The sequence below is a fragment of the Passer montanus genome, unplaced genomic scaffold (assembly GCF_014805655.1).
Source record: "Passer montanus isolate IOZ18808 unplaced genomic scaffold, ASM1480565v1 scaffold51, whole genome shotgun sequence".
In the NCBI taxonomy this organism is placed as follows: domain Eukaryota; kingdom Metazoa; phylum Chordata; class Aves; order Passeriformes; family Passeridae; genus Passer; species Passer montanus.
Genome location: NW_024370041.1, coordinates 701,176 through 715,855, shown reverse-complemented (window position 1 = coordinate 715,855; position 14,680 = coordinate 701,176).

Genomic DNA, 14,680 nt, shown 5'->3' with positions numbered 1-14,680 from the left:
CAAAAATGAGCCAGCAGCCCTGCACCACTTAATCCTGTGTGCCAGCATTATGGTTTGGGATGTAGCATCTCAAGAAGGACAGAAAACACTTGAGACTGGGGAAGAATAATGGTCTAGATACCACTAATTATGACGAGTGACAGAATGACCTCAGGCTGTTGTAATTAAAATGTGATAGAGAATATGAAATCTTCAGTGGTACAAAAAAGGTGATTATGGGATGTTTATTCAACTTTTTTTTTTTTTTTTTTTTTTTTTTTTGAGACTGGGGAAGAATAATGGTCTAGAAACCACTAATTATGAGGAGTGACAGAATGACCTCAGGCTGCTGTAATTAAAATGTGATAAAGAATATGAAATCTTCAGTGGTACAGAAAAGTTGATTATGGGATGTTTATTTAACTTTTTTTTTTTTTTTTTTTTTTTTTTTTTGTGCCATGAGTAACTGAGCTGCAGACCTTCCAAAGGATGTTTTGCAAACCAAAAACATTATCAGATTGGAAAAATGTAAAAATCTTGAAATTAATGTCAGGAATCTCTGGGCTGCCATTGCTGAAATTTTGAAGACTTCTGCAAGGGAGGTCTCTCTTCCCATACAAGTTTTTCCATGATTTTTCTAACACATTTGTCACTGCCTGCTATTGGAAAGAGAAATAGTGTGGTAGTTGGCTGTTTGGTCTGACAGTGTGGTCTTTGGGTGTTTCTCTGCTCTGAAAACAGAGTTAGTGGGGTGGGGTGCAGTAAGTACAGCACCTTCTGTATGTGGACATGTAAAAGAAGAATGTTTTCTCTACTCATCAGGTGTTGCTTGCAAAGCAGTGACTTCAGTTGGTGGCTAGGAAAACTCATATTAGGCAATTGCAAGGGGATGAACCACTAAAATGAAAGGCTTGTATAATGACCTGCTAGAAAATATGTAGCCTGGCTGACAACTTTTGAGAACAGGTTAGAAAAATACCTGTCCTGAAGAATTGCAAGTATAGCTGGTGCTGCTTTGGAGGGGGATAAACAGCAAGATCTTGAGTGCCTTCAGTCCTCTGTCTGTGATGAATTTCTGCCTCAGTCTCAGTGAGAGTAGCTCACTGACAGTGTAATCAAAACCTCAAAATTTTGGGGATTTTCAGTGAGCTGGTAGCTGAATGATGACTTGTCAAACCTGTCTCTGACCAGTCCCAGTTGGCAGCAGTACTGGCAAAGAGCTCAGTTCCCCTTCTAACACCAAAGTGGATATCTGCATTATTCCAAAGTGTGGAGTTGTTTGAGGCAAAGCTGTGTTCAGTGATCTTAGTCTGAGGATGAGAAGTGTTTGGGGCTGAGCAGTTCTACACTCATATGTGAAGCCGATGTACACATTTTTGTATTCTCCTTGAACTGCAAAAAGAATCAGGAGTTCTGCACTATCCATATAATGAAGTGGTAAAGTTAGTAAGACTCTGCTCATAAACTCCCATTTTCTCCCAAAATGTGTATCACACATAGATTAAATATGTAAAAAGGATTCCAATTATATTTCCTTCCCTTTTTCTGAGGATTTCTTTTCTACCTATACTTACTTTTCATGGGAGCCAAAGACAGATAATAACTAAGGTTGAAGATGGATGTCAATGGCTCACGCCTATGTTAACAATTAGAGTACAAAAATACACTTTAGTTCATTATGGAATCTCATGGCATAGGAGTGTCAGCAGGAGAATACTTCAGATTAGTTCTGTAGATTCTTAACTGTGCAAATGTGAATTTGTTGTTTGCTTTGAATTTTAATACTCTCAAAAGATTAAATAATATGTCTTCCTTTTGGAAAGCAGAGAATTTATTATAAAACCTGAAGAGGAAATAATCATAGAAATACTCACCTAGGGCCTGCTTTAATTCACATGAAAGCTGAGACAAAAGCTTGTGTTGTCTCTGCTAGAAGTTGGCTCATTGCACACAGTTTAGTAATTTTCTAAGTCAGTTAATGTGGGACTACTGTGATCCTTTGTGGAGCTTACCATAAAGATGCAGTTCAGGAGAATGTCTTGTTCTTGGATTTCCACTTGCTCTGCTGAGTTTGGCTGTGTGGAACAGCTACTGATGTAGCTTCATGTCAGGTTTTACATCTGCCCTAAGTCATGTTTTATCATTTTTTTGGGTTTATTTCAATTTTTGTGAATACGAATCTTGCTTACTGCTGGTAACACCATCATAGACTGGAAGGGTATCAGGATTGCTCAGTTTATTGCAAGATATCTACAGCTAGGTCTGTGATCTTAAAAAAAATAAAAAATAAACAAAACCAAAACAAACAACAACAAAACTACCTAGTACCAACCAAAAAACCCCCCAAGCAAGCAAACTACAAAACTCCACAAAGCCAAACACCTCTACACATACACACATAAAACAGTAAAACCCCATTGTTGTGTGCATCATTCTGTAACATTTTCAAATATTTAGATTTCTCACACTCAATCCATTTATATATATAAAATTTTGGACTAAATGTGCTCACGTAACAAATCCAGCACATCTTTCTCTTTTTACCACTACATATCAGGGGAGTCTTGAGTAAAAAATTGAAATTTTTGAGGAAAATTTTGCAGTGGGACAAATTCTGTATGTACTAGATAATTCATTTGATATTTGAAGGCTGTGGTCAATTCATTATTATAATGTATTACCAGAAATTCGTATTTATTTATTATTTATACATATTTATCACACAGGTTGCTCGACAGCAGCTCATAGTAACAGCTCAGCTAATAATTGCACACATGGTCACTGTGTGATCAGCTTTATGTTCCATCAGACTGTGCTTCATAGCCTGTTTCATTTAGGATTCAGCCTGTCAATCACATCTCAGCTGCACAGGAATGATCACCAGATACAGTTCTTATTGATGGCCAAAATAATTAGGAGTGACCACTTCAGTGTGAACACTGCAAAAAAGTAATGTCTCCAAGGAAGTACATCAGAGCACAGAAAACTCAGGGGAAGGTACCCTGATGCTGAATTTAAAATACAGATGTAATCTGTAAAATTATATGACAGGAAAAATATTGGAGTACAAAATGTTGTAACACTTGAGAGAGCAAATGTCTGGCCTATCTCTGGGTAGAATATTTCATCAGTTCCTGAATTTCTCATGCCTTCAAACAGCTAGGCTAAGCTATTCCTCTGCTAAAATGAGCTTTCTGTACAATACTGAAAATACTTGGGAAAAGTTTAGCAAAAGCAGAGACTGGCTTTAAAAAACACCAGCAGTTCCTATATTTCCTCAAAGATTTGAATTCTGCAGACTCCAAATTTTCTTGTCTCATCTGAGAGGGACAAACATGTTTGGGCCACTAATGTGAGCATTTGAAGGTATAGATAGTTTTCCTCTAGTAAATTAACCTGGATTAATACAATGAATGCACACAGGTGCTCTGGTCCTTTATCTGACCCTTGAAAAAGTCAGTTCTTAATCAGCTAAGGAAAGAGGCCAGGTAGTTTTACATTTAAACAAAACTAATGACAAATTAGTGTTTTACCTAATGTTCATCTAGCTGACTGCACCTGACCATGCATTTGTATTATGGAGTTCCTGTGGCTTGTGCTGGAGGTTTATATGTCATCATCATATTTTCTGGAAAAATCTCTTTGCCCAGGATTCTTCTCCTAGGAAACTAAGAAACCTCAGAAAAAAATGAAAACAATATTTTTCTTCTCCTGTGTTTTGCTGCTTTGGAATGTGTTTGGACATTGTTTACCAACAGGTGATTGTTTCATTGGTTTCATGTGAATTGTTTGTACTCATTGACCACTGATGGCCAAGCTGTGTCAAGGCTCTAGAAAGAGTCACGAGTTTTCATTATTATCTTTCTAGCTTTCTGTCTGTATCCTTTCTGTATTCTTTAGTATAGTTTAGTATAGTATTCTTAATATATTCTAGTATCATAAAATAATAAATTAGCCTTCTAAGAACATGGAATCAGATTAATCTTTCCTTTCTTCATCTGAGAACCCTGCAAATACAAGAGTTTATAAACTAAATGAGAAAGGATACTCTATTAAAAATCAGTCACCAATGCTCTTTGTGAATAGGTTCTCATAAGAATAAAAGGTATATAGTCTATGTTTGCTTATGTTCCCACTATTCTTTGTTGAACACCTTGGAGTTCTTTTTTTATTTGTCCCTGCAATATCCTTCACCTAAGGGAAAAAAAAATCATTTTACAAACTAGTATGTCAGACACAGAGCATGTCCACATGAGTAGGATATACCTGAGCCTGTTGACATGTTACAAGCAGAAGAATTCATCAGCAAGGAGCTCTAATCTGTCACTTCTCAGCTGTGATACAGGGTTTGAACCATCCATGTAAGGCAATGGGCTCATATTTGAGCCAGTTCACAGTTTTGCAAACTGCTGCAGAGGGTCATGGTGGCATTCACCATGTGACTTGCCAGAACCTTTAGTAAAGGAGAAATTCAAATGCAGATCCCTCCTGCTCACCTTTTTTCACTAGACATTAATAAGCAGTCATTTGGGGTGCAAGCACTTTTTCTTCTCTGAAGATTTCTGTGAAAGAACAAGCTTTCTGAAGGGAATGACTAATGATGGCAATTTGGAGACAGTTATGTAATTGCTTTTTTTGAAATATTTTTCACATTGGTTTTTTGTGAGCATGGAATTACTATTGGCATATTTTCTGCTTAATAAGTAATTTTTCAAGACATTGCCTAAGCAATTAGACAATCAATTATGCATCTCTTGAGGACAATAGTAGTATAACTAATGGAAACCTCCAGGTATGATGCTGAAAATGGACTGCTAACTATTCCTTAATGCTCCTTCAAAATTGCTCGGGGTGGTGGATGCCTTTTTGCTTGCTAACAGAAGGACAAAATTATTTGATTTTTCATTTTTTTTCCCCCTACCCATTGCTAGTAAACATTCTTCTGCAGGAACCTAATGGTTTAAAGTCATTATTGTAGTATGTAACTGTGTGCTTGTCTGCCTGTTTCATGCAGCACTAACAAATTCTTCCCTGTTTTCATACAAAATTTTAATATTTTTAAGTTTCCATATAAAGCAAAAAGGAAATTGGATATAGCATTTCCTTCCACAATATAAATTAAAGACAGAAAGTTTGCCTAGTGATGTTAGAATTTTAACATTAAATATTCATGAAAATATATACCTGCTTGCCTAGTTTCAGGCCATGCTCCTATATGTGGGGATGAAAGGTCATAGAATTTATCATTGTCTAGGGCAGTTAAAAGGAACATTTCCTACAATACCCCAGAATCTGGAGAAGATTAATCTGTGCAAAGGCTAAATCAGTGGTTTACACCCACTGGCAGTAATTACTGCAGATGCTAAAACACCACTTTGCCAGAAGAATTACTGCTGGCTGGAGGGGCTGGGAACCCCAAATTCATGGTGTTATAAAGGGGTTCTGCTAGTCTCTTGGAACTGTTTGTTGTGAATTCTCACCTCCTCAACCCTCTCTAACTCCTCACTGCCTCATTTGAATGAGGAGTTGGACCAGATGCCCTCCAGAGATCTCTTCCAGCCCACACTTCTTTAAGCTTTTATGATTTGTAAGTGCATGCCTATGCTTAAAGTACTTGGAGACTTTACAAGTGTAAATGGATTTCTGGGCTGAGTGAGTTTACAGGAGGAAATGACATCTCCAGTATCTTATGTGAGATGCTGCAGAGGGGTTTACTGGTGAGGAACAAGTTCAGCAGTGGTTTCTGTCAGAAAGGCACTTGAGAAGATAATTATGGGTGAGGAGCAGGAAAATGCTTGGAGGAGAGGAGGATATGATTTGACAATGCACAAGGCAACTTTCTATTCTAAGGACAGAAGAAATCTCACCACGTGTTACAGTAGCTATCTAAAGGTGAAATTAATTATGATAGTTTTCTAGACTCCCTCTTTAATGAATAGATAGATAATATTTTAGAGCACAACTTGTGCTGTGTTAAAACAGGGGTAAGTAGGGATTGTCACTAATTTTAAGATCTGTTAGCATCCCAGTAATATTTTCAATTACAATTTTTTTTTCCTTAACGGTGATATTCATGCCAAGTGTTGCATTTAATTTAAAATATTTTATAAAATTAACCCGATTTCAATTTAATTGCATTTAAATATCCCACTAATCTAAGTTGTAGAAACAAATTACTCAATAACAGATTTGAAGTTGGAAATCATTGGAAGAATTCTACTCAATGAACAAATCTCACATTTCTTTTTCTGTTGCTCAGGTAGTATTTGGAAGAGATGCTAAATTCATTTCTAGTAGTATATCATCCCTTTTCAGCCTCCCCTCAGCTATTTAGAGATAGGGATAAGATCACCCTGAGCCTTTTGGCCTGATCCTGAGTGCACAGAGTTTCCAGTGCCTTCATAATGTATTTGTGGGGTGCCCCGATGAAAGAAGGAGTGATGAATCTGACTCCATGTTCTCAGAAGGCTTATTTATTATTTTATTATACTATATTATATTAAAAGAATACTATACTAAACTATACTAAAGAATACAGAAAGGATACTTACAGAATGTTAAAAAGATAATAATGAGAACTCGTGACTCTCTCCAGAGTCCCAGCACAGCTTGGCCCTGATTGGCCAAAGAGTGAAAACAACTCACAGCAGAATCCAATGAAACAATCACCTGTGGGTAAACAATCTCCAAACACATTCCACATGAGCACAACACAGGAGAAGCAAATGAGGTAAGCATTGTTTTCCTTTTCTCTGAGGCTTCTCAGCTTCCCAGGAGAAAAATCCTGGGCAAAGGGATTTTTCAGAAAAAAATGAATGTGACACCTTCATCCTCTTTGTCACTCCTCACTGGACTCTCTCCAGTGTGTCCATGTCTCTGTTCTACTGGGGAGCCCAGAACTAAACACCATCCTTTCCTCATGGCATCACCAGTGTTGAGAAGAAGGAGAGGGATGATGTCCCTCAACCTACTGATGAATGTGTTAAAGAAAATGGTACTATTGTAATATTTTAGTATTTTAGATAATATTTTCAGATTTTATTTATTGGTTACTTCAAATATGTAATTTGGTTTTATTCAAGGTTGGATCATTTTGACTTGCGCATCTTTTACTGAAACACATCTGATGATTATCTTGCAGCTAAAAAGACTAATAATGGACAAATGATTAAATCCACAAAGTAATGAGTGCTGAGAGTTAAAACAGGTGTATTATGGATACTACCATATGTTTTGGACAGCATTTCTGTCAGAATTCCTATAAATTTCTTCTGGTATTGAAAAAGTAAACTGTCTCTCATCTGTAACAATATGACATGCTCAGATAACAGATGGCTTAGAAGCCCTTACAGGGTCTTCTCCCCTCTATAAAGAAGAGCTAAAAATGAAGTGTATCATCTATTATTTTTCTGTGCCCTTTTTTATCACTTTCTGACTAAACAGAAAAGTGATGTATTACAGGGCAGTTGCCCACACTGTGGCATTTCAGATGTGATTATCAAACATGCAACACACTGAGGGTTGAGGTTTCTCAAAGGAATGTGACAGGAGTCAGCATTTCACAAGTGCACGCTCCATAATCTCAGCACTCAGTAACTCCTGGGTCCTTTGTGTGACACAGTGGAGTTCCTGTAACTCCATGGCACAAGTTTTTAATTTCTTAATCTGTATAAACCTACAGATTTATAAACCTGCTCTGGGGGACTTTCTCAAATTATTCTTAGGAAGTGTATTTTAAAGGCAGCAAAGTTGGCAGACTGAAGCTTTTGTCTAAGCTGAAGTTCACTCAGCTCCTTGTATGCTGCCCCTCAGCTGCTGCTCTCATCCTTAAGCACAGCATCTTTAAACTCTGCAAACTTTTATCCAAATTTGGATGACTTTTGGAAGCCTTTATTTGCATATTGGTCAGGCAACAAGGCAGAAGGAATTGTGTTGTCTATCAAGAGATGCTAACTATCAAGGGAAGAGCCTTGGGAGACCAGAAAGCAATAGGATCACCAAAAATCACTCAGGCTGGTACACCAGAAAGTAGAAAAAGCCACTCACTTGGAGTGCTGTTCAGAAGAAACTTCTGTTACTGTTACCTCCCATCTCTTCTTGAGGGAAGTTAAACTATGGGGGGAGAAAATTCCTTGCTTTTTGGATTATTCCTCTGCCTGAGGAAAAGTTTGCATGACCTCCAGGTTATACAGATCTAATGCATCATCAGGTGAAAATAAAAGGAGTATTTTGTGTGCTTATTCAAGTGAGCTCCTTACAGGCTGGCTGTGCACATTGCTGCACAGCAGCAGTGGGGATCCTGTGCTGACCTCCTTGCAGAGACCTGGGTCTCCTACTGATGTAACTCTCCCTGAGTTTCTTTGCTTATTCTTGTTTCTCAAACTGTCTGCTGCTTGGCATTCCCAAATAATTTCCAGCTGTTTAATGGAGTGTAGGAGGTAGAGCGCACAGGGGATGAAAGTACAAAAAACTCACCAAGATCAGCTGTGACTTTATGTTAAAGTCACCTGTGGGCTACTTTAATCTTTCATTTGTCTCCATTTGTTTCTTACAGGATGAAGGTTTTTGCACTGAACTAACAGTGATATTATTTTAATTGTTTTTGTCAGCAGGGTAGGTCATTCTAAGAAGAGTCAGACACAAGTTGGTGCCAATTTCTTATGTCAAACTGAGTAGCTTTTATCTTTCAAGCTTTGATTAAAATATAAAAGCACAAAAGTAATTTCCCCATTTTAAGCTAGGACTGAGTCAAGTTATATTTAAAGATTATCTATCGCTTCCAAGTGTCCAGTATTATTCCATGGTAAAAGATGATTTCACAGATCTTCTGCTGTCTGGGCTGTTTGCTTCTAGGAATAAAACAAACTCTGGCAGCCAAAGAAGTCAGGAAAACACATTTTGTTATTATTAAATAAACTTTAGCATCCATAATGCTATAGATTTATATTCAAATGGCAATATCTTTAATGCATTAAAAGACCACGATAAAACTGTTTGAGTAACATGAAAATGTGTTGTAAAACCCAGAGGAGGAGAAAGCAGTGAGGGGAACTCTGTGAATAATCAGCTGTATCATAAGTAACAGACAGGTTTCTGTTAGGGCTACAACCCAACACCAGTTTTATGGGGACACTGAGATTTCTGATAATGGTTTGGACAAACTGATCTGTGGCATTGAGGAAATCCTGACTACAACAAAAAAAAAAGAAGCTTTTGAGGATGATGTTGACCTACTAAAAGCATAAAATAGAAGTAAGAGTAGAAAAATGGTTCATGTGTCCTCTCTTACCTCAGGAATAACTGGGCACTTAATTAATTTTCTGTATTTTAACAGCCTGAGGAAACACAGTCTTTAACCTTCTGTTTTATTCCTCACGCTCCGTGTACTCTACAGCTACTTTGACAATAAAATTATAGTTCTGCTTAGATGATGAAATCTTACAGAAAGAGCAATTTTTTCAACTCTTAAACATAAAGGTTACCTCTGGAAGTAGAATTATGGAGGGTGTATATACTGTTGAAAGACTTTAAAGGAACTGAGATTTTCACTGGGAGAGAGAGAAAGAGACAGGTATTAAAGGATCTTTCCTGCCCCTTTTCACCTATCATAATTCTTTCAATTAAGTATATCCCCAACTGCTATGAATTGCCTTTTCCTAAACCAGTGCTTTGAAATGAACGTGTGAGGTTGGGTATTTCCTGACATTTTTTGTTTGTTTTCAGAGGGATTTTTTTGGCAAGATTTTTGGGTTTTTGGTTTTGTGGGTTTTTTGGGGAGGGGAACTTGAAGAAAAAGTGTTGTGTTTAAGAATTCAAAATTTTGCAGCAATAGGAGAATTCTTTAACAACCCTAGTTTTTAGATATAATGGAACAATATATTGTCTACTAAAACCTTTTAAGGTGCTGCAGTGCATACATAAAAATCCAAATTTTGATATCTCTGATTTTTCACATGGACGCATCATAATCTGTTTGATTTTACAGTTCAGCAAACTGAGAGCATCCATTCTACCCCACTGTGAGAAAGGCATTAGCAGCTGGGGAACCCAGATTCCAAACATCAGTGTTGTAAATTATTAAAGGAGGGTTGTGTGTGCATTGTGATGGGCTGGCACGGTGTGCTTGAACCCATAAATCAATAAATTCTGTCAGAATGGCAGAATTATTCATGAACACAAGGCCAATTTCTGCCTGGAATCCTTATTTCATCTGGAATCCTATGGCAAGCAAAATGATTTCCGCTATTAGGACATCATTAAACTGGGGATTTTAGGCTGCATCATGTTTTCTCTGTGCGTGTACGGCTGAAAAAAAAAAAAAAAGAAAAAATCTTCGCACGTTATAACAGTTTTGCTTCAAAGTGGAGAATGGATAATCACGAATTTCATGTTTGCTCATGAGGATTTTCGTACCTCCTGTGTTGATTCCCATTTTGGTTTGGATGCTGGCTATGTGCATGCCAGCTGAGAACTGAGCTCCTGTTCTTATGTTATTATTCAGGTGGGTGTTTTGCTATTTCCACCATCAGGCTCTGCATTTGTCGTGTCTCCCTGTAGGCACCAGTAGTATCTCAGTAACTGAACACACTGATAGGTGTTTTGGCCACTTTATTTTTTAAAATGTACTATATTTCAGCAATGAAAGAGGCATGGTTTTATTGCAGTTTTTAATTTTTTTTGTCCTTTTATTAAACCTCTATTTCAGAAGCATCTTTTTGCAAAATCTTTACTGTTGCATAAAAGGGAAAAAAAAAAGCCTGAAAGTGCACAGATTTCTCGTTTCTAGTACACTTCAGAAGCAAATACAATGACCACAATCACAACTGGTCTTGTTGGTGTTCACTGCATTGCAACAAGGTAAAGGCACCAGGTGATGTTCATACATGTGCAGTAGATGAATGGGAACTGAGACAGGGATCAGAATTCCCTTTGCAGGTTGGCATTATAGCCAGCAAAATCCCAGTCAGTGATGCCAATAAATACAGTTCAGAGAGGACAAACCCTGGAGATAAATCAGCTCCCAGGTGATTGAGTAGCCCACTGTGGGAGCCCTGCTTCTCCCAGGGTCTGATGATAATGGCAGCTTTGGCACTGCAGTGTAGATTACTGAATTTCAGGGAATTTTTTCCATGGTCTACAACAAGGAGAATAAGGCCTTGCTCTGCATTCACCTGAGAGCTGGTGCCTCCAGTTATGCCACCTTTTTTTCTCGGATTTTGGCAGATGGGAAAGGGTGAGGAGTTAAAAGGGAATACCTGTGCCAAAGGGGGGAGCCAGGCTGAAGTACCATGTGGCAAAGTGAATAAACAAAACCCTTTAAAAGGTTAAAATTATCCAGTAACCTCATGGCATTTTACTTCATCTGGTCCAAAATTTAAATCCTAGGGGGCAAGCTGCAGTGCAGAATTTAGAAAAATTACACTAAATGTTTGGGAGGTGAGGCAGAATTTGCACTAGTATAAATGGTAGTGTTCTTTATAAAAGTTTTGTTTATCTGTCCTTATTCTCTTGTGATGTGACATTCCCTCCCTGTAATTCTTACCCATCATCCACTGAAATGATCCTTTACAGTGGGAACTGAAAAATGCACATTAGCGAGGTGAACGTGCAGCAGGTTACTTTATGAAATTAATTATTCAAGGGAATGTGAGGCACAAAGCCAGCCTAGTAGAACAATCAGGTAGATGAGCAATTTATTTGGGAGAAGGTTTAAAGTTTGGCTCTAAGAAAGTGAGCTCTTCTCACAACATCAAAAAGTAAGAAATTTTATGCTTTCTGCTACTAACTCTGAATATAAGAGCAGAAGTTAATGCATGGGAGCTAGTGTACATCACAGAGTGGTTTATTATATGCTTCTTTATTGCTGTAAATGAAAATATAAATGGGACAGGAACTGAAGTGTAGATGTAGACCTGTCATTTTCATCTCTGGAAGAAGAGGAATTTCTTCTGTAATGCTTTCACCCTCATTAGGAAATAGTTTTAAGTGCATATGTTAATGTATATGTGTATGATTTTCTGTTGTGGAAGTGTTTGTAAATTACTGACTCCATGCTCTGTGGGAGGAGAACCACAAACATTGGCAACAGAGAATACAAATTCCCTCTGATGGAATTGCTCCCTCCACACCGAGGGCCTGCTCCCTGCAGAGGAGCTGTCAGGGCTTTGCTGTCAATGCTCTTGATTCCTCTCAACATGCAGACACTCAGGCCCATTGTCAGCACAGCTTCTGCAGAGGATCAGCGGCCAAAATTACCCCCTTCCTTTTGTTTTTGATAGACAGCTGAACATAGGTTGAGCTTCCTCTGTACTTGTGGAGTTCAGCATTTTCCTATGAATGTTATCCTTCCCTGGCAAAGGCTATGAAAAATCCTTTAAGTGGGGGATTACAGGGTTTGCCTGCCTTTGCTGCAAAAAGAGCTGGCAGGATTCAGGCCCAATGGACAGGCAGTGTATAAATGTCATGCATTAAGACGAAAGAAGGAAAAAAGCTCTGGATGACACTGAGAGGGAAACTGGTCTCTTCACATTAATGCTGGCCTGGATCAGGAGGTTTGATGTTCTGAAGCACTTGTCTCAGGTTAACAGTACACTGTTTGGAAGGATTGACACTTAGTCCTGCTGCTCACAAACCTAAGCTCTGCTGCTGCTGAGACTCTTGTTTCAGAGCTGTCACTTTGGAGGCAACAAGCAGCACAAAAGTCCCACTAATCCAAACCCTAAGCAGGTAAAATGTTTTTCCTCTACTTTTCCAGTTGTGTAAGTGTTTGGGATCACTAAACTGGCCCTGATCAGCAGTGTGAAGTCCAGCTTAATATTAAGTGACCCTTTCTGTTCACTATCAGTGTGGTATCAGGGAATCAGCCTTGTGATCACAGCCACCTAGCCCAGATCCCTACACAGGGCAGTGACAGTCTCAGGTCTGGTAGGACACCAGAATGAAAAGTGCTGGAGCAAATCCTGTCAGATCCTGTTAGGTCACATTGTGACAGAGGTTTTGTAGGGCTGTGTCATGTTCTGTTTGACAAAATGCCATTAGCAGGACTGTTAACTCCATTATTTTGTGAGCTGTCCTGTTCAGCCTGTGTGCTGAGCAGTACAAACAGCAGTGGCACAGGTTGTTACTCCCAGTTAGGTTGTTGGTTACCTGGATGAACTCAGAAAAAAAGTTGCATTTTTAATTTTGTTCTGAAGGAACCTGGATTCTTTTTATACATTTGTATCTTATGTGAGGTTTAGCAATCATTTTCTAACTGGAAGGCTGGACTTGCTGAGATTCCAATATCATATCCTCTTCCCATCTTAGAAGAGTGCCAAATGTGTGAATACATAGACTGTCTTTTATTCCTTGCTATTTTTTTTGACAAAATAAATTTTAAAGGACAAAATTCAACGAAATTCCTAACCTTGTCTTCAATTGTATTTACTAGCACCACTTTCTGTCTTCCAAACTTAAAATAATAGTTTCAAACTGATGTCTTGTTGTCCAGACCCATCTAACACATGACATTGGGAACAAGAAAAAATAAACAGCTTTGGTAACCAGAGGCTGCCCTTGGGCGTGTGAAAAATACTCTCTTGCACATGGGATGATTTAAAATAAAAAGTGTGTTCTGGGGCAGCATTTTCTGGGAGGTTCACACTCTGAACCAGCACTAGGATGGTTCAGCTGCAGAAGGGATCCTCCTCAAAGGGGGAACCTTTAAACGTCAGTATCTGATCACATTACTTTACAAAGGTCTTTCAACCATGATGTAATAGAATATGAAGATTTTCATGTAAAAAAGTAGAAAAATTGTGACATCATAGTTGGAGCGTTCCAAAGTTGCATGAAAGGACAGACAAATAGGGGTAAGCTCCTGGGAGCAGTCTCTGCTCGAAAAATACGAGTAGTTTTGTATTTCAAAGGAACTGAAAAAATGGGGAGGGAGATGAAAGTTAAATTTGTTCCTTCTCACTGGGATCACGTAAGTGGAAATTTGTAGCAATAGTGCCTTTATATTGCTTCCACCTTTTTAGTTGTAATGCTGGAGCAGCACTGATTAGCTCCTCACTGTTTAAGAGCTGACCTGACACCTAGCCAGCAGTTGCCACGGAATATTTTGTCACTTCCCCTGTTGAGAACATTTTAATAAAAGTCAGTTGAATCCCACATAAAAGCCACAATTTGAAGAAGAAAATGATAAAATAGTGTTTGAAGACTTGTTCTCCTGTGTCATATTAGTTTCCATGAGCCTTAATGGTGTAATCTCATGACTCTCCCCTGACACAACTTCAGGCCATTCCCTTGGGTCCTGTCACTGTCACCACAGAGAAGAGATCAGTGCCTGCCCCTCCTCTTCCATCAGGAGGCAGCTGTAAATGCAGACAGAGCTTCCCTCAGTCTCCTCCAGGCTGAACAGGCCCAGTGACCTCAGCTGCTCCTCACACAACTTCCCCTCAAGGCCTTATATAGACATGTATCCTTATAGAAATATATACCCTTAGATATAGACTCAGTGTATTTATTTCCCAGCTACAGGAATTCCTCCTTTGACTTGATAGGTGGGCACCTGCCAGAGAGTTTGGATTTGGTGTTCATTGGCACTGTCTGAAGTGCCTGGAAATCTGATAATAATACTACCTTTGTCTAAGCTTTTGTTTGTAAGGTGACGATTCTTTCTTGCATGCAAACCCTCTTTTTTTGCCTTCCCCCTCTGCCT